Raw genomic sequence first — 9,794 nt, forward strand, 5'->3', positions numbered from 1 at the left:
GTGGATTTTATACGATGATGTCGGAAACTGACATAACCAAATCAATCAATATGACCAGATCACATCTCCCACATCTTCACCACCTCATCCTCCTTCATGAAAGCACCCGTTAAAACATTTTCAGCCACAAAAAGGCGAGTGATCGATACGATGATGTCAGTGTTATCACTGAAGGATCACGTGACTTGTAAACCACCGAGCACAGAAACAAACACGAGAGTAGAACTGAAGCTGTTTTGTGATTCGAGTGGAGGAGGAAGGCGTCTCATTCATATTCAGCACTCATTCATATTCTCCTGACACATGTGCTACTACAGGCAGGAAATCTCCAGCAGCTGGAGACTCTTAACCCCCGCTGGGATGAGAGCGTCTCTTCCCCCTTCTCTGCCTCGTCGACCCTGAATGATGTTATTTGGCCTCGGCTCGAACTCCTTCACAGGGCAAAGCTCATTTCAACACCCATCAACGCTGAGCTGAAAAGAGGCTTTAAATATCTCACTGCAGCTGTTAATAACATGCAATGAATTACTCTGGAAGTGTGTGATTTTTCACCACACTCTCTTCGTGGTAATTGGTAGTTACAGCTGTAGAATCGTACAGTGCGATGACGGTAATGCCGCTGTTAATGCTCATCCTCTTCCAGCCCGAGCATCATTGAGTCATAAGGCAGCAGTTCAGCCCGGAGGGGGGATTATATTTGTTTGTGTCGACAGATACTGTGGCTCCAAACCCCTCAGGGGTTCACACACTGAGAGCAGAGATGTGTTTATTTGAGCGTTCAGGCAGGTGACAACAAAACCTCTTTAGAAATGTTGAACTGCAGCTCGGTTTTAAAAAACTGAATGAGACCGACTCAAAAATGCAAGATTTCATGGGTATAAGGAGATGACAGTCTGTAATTAGTTTTGGAAAGTCAACCATAACAAATGAACTGAGAGGCTGATGCTCATATTCAAATTCTTCATGTGGATTAAAGGGTCAGTTCAAACAAATCACACAAAGAAACCTCTCTCCTGCACATCCCTCAAGGCACAGAAACATCCAAACGTTTTTTCTGTGCCGTGGTTTTGAGAGACTTTAGCTCAAATGGAAATTAATATACAGAAACTTGGATCACGATCTCCAGAATAAACCACTTGGTTAGGGTTTGGGAAACATCATGTTTAGGCTTAAAATACCCAGTTTTGTTGCCACAAAAAACTGGAAACTGCCCTGCATCTTGTTAAAAATATCCAGTGGTTTCACGCTGATGAATGTTGAAATGCAATCTCAAACAGTGGTCTCTGGCTGGACAGCCATCTCAGCTAGTCGCCTTGTCCTGACGTCTCGTTGGAAAACTTGATTTTGTTGCCACTAACATGTTTGGAAAATATCCTGATGTCTCCTTAAAAATACCCAGTGGTTTCACGCTTACAAATGTTCAAGCACCATTTCAAACAGTGGACTGTGGCTTAACTGCCATCTCGGCTAGTCGCCTTGTCCCGTCATCTTGTTGAAAAAACCTGACTTTGTTGCCACTATCATGGTTGGAAAATTAGCCACAGCTCATTTAAATATCCAGTGGTGTCACGCTTACAAATTAGGATATTTGTGATGTACAAATTTGAACATATCCATCAACCACGTAAATGCCAAAATTTTATTCTACCGACTGGCGGAGACGTGTTTTTCCAGTTTTTTGTAATATTGAAAATATCTCCATAAAATAGAGGATTTACTTCTCACTACACAAATGAGTGCTCATTTGTGTAGTGAGAAGTAAATCCTTCTTTGTAAATTTTCTTTGGAAGGTAAATTAATTGTTTACCTTCCAAAGAAAATTCATTATAAATCATGGACAGGAGATACTCATTCGAATAATGAACGGGTTAGAAACGTAGGCAGATAAACCCTCAACCTTGTGTGATTCACGACAGAATAAAAGAATGATTCAAATAGTTGGTTTTCACTAACAGACCCATCATCATCGTCATCATCATCATCGTCGTCGTCGTCACCAGTTTACTCAAAAGCAGATAGTTGGACGAACAACACATCACGGATGAACAACACGTACAAGTGTTCAGAAAACATAGAAGCACTTCTCTCTTTTCCAATGACTTATTATGTCGTTAACCGATTCAGGGAAGCAGCGAAGACTGAAAACGAGGTCTTTTATTCAAAGATGAATGACGTGATGAAAGGCACAATTAATGGACTCATTCTATATCTGGTAAATGCAGGAAACAAGCTGTAAAATGCTGTGCGTCTCGTGTTTAAACTGCAGATATGTAATGGCGACTACTTCAGGTATAAATGAAGCATGGGTGAAGAATAGGAGTGCTGCAACTGGTTTGACGTTTTGTTCAATTCAACAGGATTTTTATTTAATTGGTAATATTATTATTTTGCACATTAACACTCCCCAAAGACCAAAATAATTGAGCAAGTTAGCTACAGAGACCAAATCTCTCCCTAAGTGAGCTTGTTCTCCATTAGCTTGTTCTTGTATTTTCTTTCTTTTCTTTTTAAAAACTTGGCCGCTGATTTCCCGACATAAAAATACTCTTTATTCCTAAAATGATAACTGTGATCTGTAGTAAGCTAGCTAGTTAATAAGAAGTTAGCATCCAAGAGTTGATGATCCAGAAAGAAGACGAGAAAGTAAAGATTTTGAACAGCATGTTGAAAACAATAAAATTCTTCGCTGATGATCCCTGCCTTTATATGGAACATGATTGAGTCATTGAGGCTAACAGTTTAGCAAGCTAACAAGCAGGTAGCTTAACACAGGAAATGCAAAAGTATAAAAAGATAATAATTGAGAATATCAACAGAATCTCTAACCTACTAAGATTATAATATATGAAGTTTTCTTGACCACGATGAAATTTTGGCGACCTGTAACAAGAATTTTTTTATCAGCACTCCTATTCTGCAGGCTTCATACATGTGAGCGTGTGAAAAGTGACATGAACTATATTTACTGCACAGACTGATATATTTTATGCATGTTGAGTTGTTGTACAGAATCTATAATATCTATTCTATATTTTTTAAAATAGTAAATGTTTAATGTTCTTAAGTATTTCCCAGGATTTCTATGGTATTTACACGTCTGCATGCTCAGTTTGAGATCCCAGGTTGTATTACACAATCGGATTTGTGCTGCAGATGTAATACAGTCGTGATTCTCTGATGAAGTGCCTGTAAACATTTCGAGATGAAACATATCCGCCGTGACAAAAAGGGATGATCCAAAATTTGCATGAAGCCTTCTCGTTGTTCCCTGTGAATGCTGCTGTAGGACTGCATGCGTGGAGGGTGACGACAGGGCGGGCCGACTCATGTCAAGGCCGAGACCAGGGCTGAAGTAAATTCTACACCAGGGGGTTAAAATCAGGATCTTCTACAAATCAAAGAAAGAAATTTGATTGCAATAACACACAAAGATTTTCTCAAAATCATATCAGGGCTTCATTGGCATCAAAAGTGGAGACTGCAGCTGTTTTATAGTGGACAGCACTGAGACGCCGACACTGTCTACCAGCCTGTAGAGTCTGTCGTCCTGCAGCCCTGGTCCGGGCCGAGCATGCCGAGCCCCCGAGGCACCCAGAAAGCACTTTTTGTACCAAGTTTTGTTGTTGCCAATAAAACCCAGAAGATCCCCGCTGTGGGAATGTCTGTCTGCCATCTGTTTTCTCGGGTCCTTCTCTCCGTCCTGAGCTCCGTTCAGATGTCTTAATTCTGAGAACGAGGCCATCGTCGACAACAAGAACATAATCGCGGTTCATCCTCTTCTGATTGGTGGTAGAGATTTCCAGTTTCACGCAGGAAGTCACACAGAGTGGATTAGAGATTAGGGAAAGTATTTCGTGGTTTTTAAGTGTTACGGGAGAGTTTAGTCTAATCTGTGGTGGCAGATGCTTTGGTTTTTTAATTTGTTTGTGTTGTTTATTAGCTGTCAAGTGTTCAGCGAACCTTTATGCTTTCTTTAAGTAAACACTCGGCGTGTATGTTGGTGTAAAGCAACATTAATTATGACAGTTTTAATTGATCCATTGGGTCACTATAATGTACAATAATATCCAGTCATTATCTCCTCACCTGCATGCTGATGAAAGTCAGGTGAAGTTTCGTAGTCCACAAAACATTTCTGGAGCTTCACAGTAAAACAGAGTTGCAGCATTCTGCTAAACAAATACAAAAACTTAAAATGGCTCCATGCAGCCAATCCAGGTCTCCAGAAGCCCCGAGAACCCAAACCGATTTGAAAAGATGTTATTTACAGCCTTTTTTAAGCTTAAATCTTTACTGCAGCTACTAAGCTAAAAGCGTTAGCACGCACCCCGTCTGAAGTGGGAGCGTCGAGTGTATAAATGACATAATATCAAATCGATTTAGGAGTTGTATTTCACCAGACGAGCTGTGTGGAGCCATTTTATGTTTTTTTTTTCTTTTGGTTGTTTTTTGGGGAAGCAGACATAAACAAAATGGAGATTAGCATTTCACAACTCATTTTAGTAACATGTTACAGTGAGATAACCCTAAAATATGACTTACTTTCACTTTTACCAAAGTAATATTTCACACTATATCTTTACTTTTTCTCAAGTATGACTTTTGGGTGCTTTTTTCCAACACTGAAATTTTGTCAATAAAACCAAAACAAACCAAAAAAATAAGTTGAATTTAACAGTAGTCGACAAATGTAGACATGTTTTCTTTTTAAATAACACGAACATACTAAATCTTCATGAAGAATGATTAAATTGTTGGTTATATCATCCTTCAGAAGCCAATAATACACCCAAACATCACTGTAAAAAGATTGACATGATTTAGTTAATATAATAAATACTTTATTATTGTTAAAACTAAACAAGCAGAAGTGAATTTACTGAAAAAAAAAGAACTTGTTAGATACTTTCTGTTAATTGTCAATATATTTATGATATATTTAACTTTAGTTCTGCTTTACATTTTGACCAAAATCAAATGTCAGTGTGAATCAATGAATGAAAAACTGCAGTATTGAACTTGTTATATTCGTGTTCACAGAAACAAGATAATTTCTTAAGACGTCGTGTTGAAAAAACAAAACCAAACAGCATCATTTTATCCTCCTGAAGTCTGAAAAGTTGCCTCGGTCTGTGTCTGTGTTGGGAAAAAGAGGGAAAACGAGGATTGATGCTGGCGCGTCATCACCGCACTCACTCAGTCTCCTAGCAACAGGAAACATCAGCCTCCGTGAGGACCAATGAGGGCTCGGGGAGAGCGGTGTGTGTTCTCTCTTGTTGCTGTGAACGGGATATTTCAGGAGGCTGGAGAGCAGTGAGCGTCTCACCCCGGAGGAGCCGGAGCTGTCTGCCCGTCTGTCTGCCTTCCTGCCTGTCTGTCTGCACGCGCCGAGGGAGGCTCTGACTTCAGGCCGAGCCGGAGCGTCTCTGAGTCGGTGCGAGGACGGTAGATGTCGCGCCAACGAGCCGAGGAGAACAGAGAGAGAAGCTTTCACTGGGATTTACTGGACTGCTGCTGGACGGACTTATTTAAAGGTAAGAGGCTTTTATTAATGACTTTTAACAGATTTGTTGGTGGTTAGTTTTGCATTTAAAACAGCAACTGAGGGGAAGGAATTAAAACGACATTAAAAAAGGTTAAAACACACAAAAACACTGTAAAGAGCTGAATGAAAAAAGTGGAAAAGATAGTACGTCTTTAACTCTCCTTAGAAATAAAAAAAAATGTTTTCTTAAAACATTTAAAATATATATATACATATATAGGCTTATTGCTCATCAGTGAAAATCCCTGCAGCCGTGATTATTTTTCAGATAAATCAAAGGACTACATTTTTGTCAATGGGATGATTTTATACCTCTTACGTTAAAATAACCACCCCATTGATGACATACACATGCATTGGCAAAAAGCTCAACACAAGGCTGTTTTCTTAGCTTCTTTACCCATCAAAGTGTCTTAATCTGAGCTCATTCTCCACCAATCCTCACAAAGTTAAAGGTGGTTTAAAGGCAGGAAATCCTTGACCTCCTGTTCTGCTTTGAGTGCTGCAAAAGAAGACATATACTGTTGCATCCACACACACACACACACACACACACACACACTTCCCACGCAGCCTCTCTTCCTGCACATTTATCCATCATCATGCATCATTCTCCCACAGATGAAATATTCAGGCAGCAGTTGGATGTTAAAAACTGTGTGAGTCACTGCAGCAGCTTCAGGGGGGCCGGCGCGAATGTTTCGCAACGATAAAGCTGCCCACTCTGTGTTTATGATTGATTTATGGCATTTAAATACACACACACACACACACACACACACACACACACACACACACACACACACACACACACACACACACACACACACACACCAGCCTCTTATCTCTCCTCCCCTCGCTCCTTGGTGAATTTAAATGAGCTTGTTGCCCTTTAATGCAACATTAAAGGGTCAAATCAGGATATTATATTGCAGCACATATACAGATTCTGAGTGCTTTTAATGTGGAAATACAGCAAATAAAGTGCAGATTTATTAATAATAAGAAATTTACAATATATATCACAATTTAAATCTGTTTAATTTTGTTCCTTTTTGATTATTTTTTAATCATTTTCTTTATTTTTTCTCAGCTTCTTTCATCTTTTATTTTTATTCTCAATATTTTTCCTCTCCTAACATTTTTTTTCCTGCTGACAGGTGTTCAGGTGTTCATGTTTTCCTGCTGATTGATTGATGTGTCCTTAACCAAACTCTAATCAAGGCTGATCAGCAGTTTTCTCAGACCATTAGTTGTAAATAAAGAATTGTAGGCTAATGTAAATGTCCTACTTTGCAAGCTTGCAAAAATGTGTCTAAGAAATCAAATTGAAGAAGATAAAAGACACAAAATCAGAGGTCTGACAGATTACACTAATCATGTATCTTCCCTCAGTTGTGTTGTGAGCTTCTGTCTTCATGCTCAATGTTTTGGTCCTCTCTTTCCTCCTCCTCCTCTTCCTCCTCCTCCTCCTCCTCCTCCTCACTGATCTCTCCCTGCAGGAGCCTGAGGGTGATGTGGAGGTTCATATCAGCTCAGACACACTGATTCAAACTCCTGTTAGAGAGCTGAGAGCCGGCTGTGGAGCGTCAGCAGCAGGTAATCAGAGCTGCCGTCTGTTACCTCATTCACACTCACCCACAATGACTTCACAGGTGATGTAATATTAGAGCCTGAAGTAGTTTGAAAGGACTTTTTGGAAAACAGGTGATGAAAATTTGGAGACTTGAGGGTGCTATTGAGATTTGAGTCAGTATCATGGCAGGTAACTTTAAATCAGTATTAATATTAAACATGTTTTGTTGTCTTCTCCAGCAGCCCCTTCCCTGTGAGAGAGACCAAACCATTCAACAACGTCGAAAGTTGCTTACTTCAAGAGGAAATATGCGGAGGAGGAGGATTTACAGGGAGGCCTACATGGATATTTTCAAAAAGTATGAACCTCTAATTCACGTTTCCAACCATTCAAGTCAGTCTTCAACAAAGATCAAAGATCATGTAATTCTACATTTGTTTAACTCTTTACGTGATGTCCAAAAGAGTCACTAATAACACTCGACTCTTTCTCCGCTTCTATGCAGATGATATGTTTTTGTTTGTGACAATTCATCTGAGATTAAACAGAACAGATTAACTAGCTACCAAGCTAACGTCACCTTAATTGTATCTCTTGTGATAATAATACAACAAGTATTAACAAAGTTTTGCTCTTTTGAATTGTACTTGAATCCTCTGGTCAAAACACTGCTTATAACAAGCAACGAATAAATACAAATGTATGATGTTTATGATATCTTTTCTTTTCTAGTGAATTTATCAAAGAGTATCAAACAAAGCCAGCTCGGCTATGCTCGCTAACATTTGCCTACTAGCTATGTTAGCTAACGTGCTAGCTGCTATGGTCTTGCTCCTATCCAAAACCAGATAATGTCCATCGTGTTATCACGACAGATCTTTAGCCTAATGCATGTTCTTTGTGAAAACTTTGAGAAACAGGAAAAGGTAGCAACACAAAGTGAAACAAAATGAATTGTATTGAAATATTAGCCTAGCTAGCTTAAAAACTAGCGATGCCAAGTAAGAATAGACTATACCTTCCTGACTACCTTGATCATTTGAGTTAATTAAACACAGGGGAAATGTCAAATAACCAAAGACAAAAATATTCACACAGTGCACCTTCGTTATGAATTCCACTTTCTATTATCTGCTATATCTGTTTTCAAGGACACTGATGAAGGCGCACATTGCATCAAAATAATGTTCCTTTGATAAAGTTGGCTGTTTAAATCTGTGTGCTTCAGTTGTGGAGCAGTTGAAGCACTTTAAACTTCTTCCTTCAGGCATTCATTAATATTTCAGAATATGTGTGTGCAACTTGAAGATTGCCTCAAGTCAAAAAACCTCCAATATCTTTTCATGTTTCCTTTGAATTGTTTCCCTCTGAGAAACACATCATTTATGTCCTAGAAAGTTGTGGTTGATTCATGAAATTTGCGACATCTGGCTCAGACAACAACAGAGAAGTGTTATTACAGTACGCTGTTAAGATTATCTGCTGAAGACAAGTGAATGTTTTACTTCTTTTATGTTGAACTTAAAACCTGAATCTTTTATCTGCTTCATGAGCTGCACAAACTGATCCTCTGCCTTTGTGTTTTTCACCTGCAGCACCTGATACTGCAGGAGGACCGGAGCTGCATCCTGAAGCTGTCCCTGGAGAAGCTGAGGTTCCTGGAAGACCCCGAGGCCTACCTGAGGCGCTCCGTCCTCATCAACAACCTGCTGAGGAAGATCCACCATGAAGAGGAGGAGCTGGAGGCCGAAGAGGAGGAGGAAGAAGAGGATGAAGTAGAAGAAGAGGAAGAAGAAGAGGAGGAGGTTATAGGAGAGAGGGGGCAGCGGAGGCTGTTGTACCCGGACAGGACGAGGGTGAAGGTGCTGGTGATGGACTGCTGCTCTCCAAAGTTCGGCCTGGAGGAGCTGCAGCACTACCGGCTGGTGCCCTGTTACCCGTCAGCCGGATGCCTGTACAGTCTGGGTACCTGCCCAGGACTCACCCCCAACCACCAGGTCCTTCTGTACAACCTGGACGACAACGGCTGACTGTCTGGACCTCGCTGTCTCGCCTCTTGACAAAGCTGGGAAATGCAACATGAGGTCATGCTATGAACAAAATCACCAGGAGGAAAGCTGCTGTAAATTTGAGGGACATGTATCATCGGGTGTGTTTGTTCGTTGCCGGGATGTCACTTCCTCTCGTCACCTTGCTCAGAGGCAGCAGTGGATCTGAGAAGCCCTGATTCTTCTTCTGCCTCAGGATCAACAGGGTCTCTGATGTCAACGCTCTGTCGCAGCGTCACTGCCATTTATAATGTGAGAGGCTTGAAAAAAAAAAAACAGGCCGGAGTTTTTATTTGCTGTTGATGTTGTGTCATTGATTTTTATTGTTCTTGTCGCTCATGTGAACCGTGAGCAGATTCAGGGATTTACAGACTGCAGGCTACCTTTGATGCACCTTGGCTTGCGTGGAGAATATGCGCTGATGATGTGCTTCTGTTATCTTTTTACGCTACTGTGTGATCTATGAAATATTCTGTGTGACATTCCCTGGACCGTGTGAAGATACTCGTCCTCTGAGGTGCGTTTACTGCCTGCAGGGAAGACTGTTTCTCTCTCTCTCTCTGTATTTGATGTCCCGTGTTCATTCAACTTGCTGTTTTCATTTTGCATCACGTTGCTGCCCTCT

Source organism: Pagrus major, chromosome 16 (assembly GCF_040436345.1).
Source record: "Pagrus major chromosome 16, Pma_NU_1.0".
Lineage (NCBI taxonomy): Eukaryota > Metazoa > Chordata > Actinopteri > Spariformes > Sparidae > Pagrus > Pagrus major.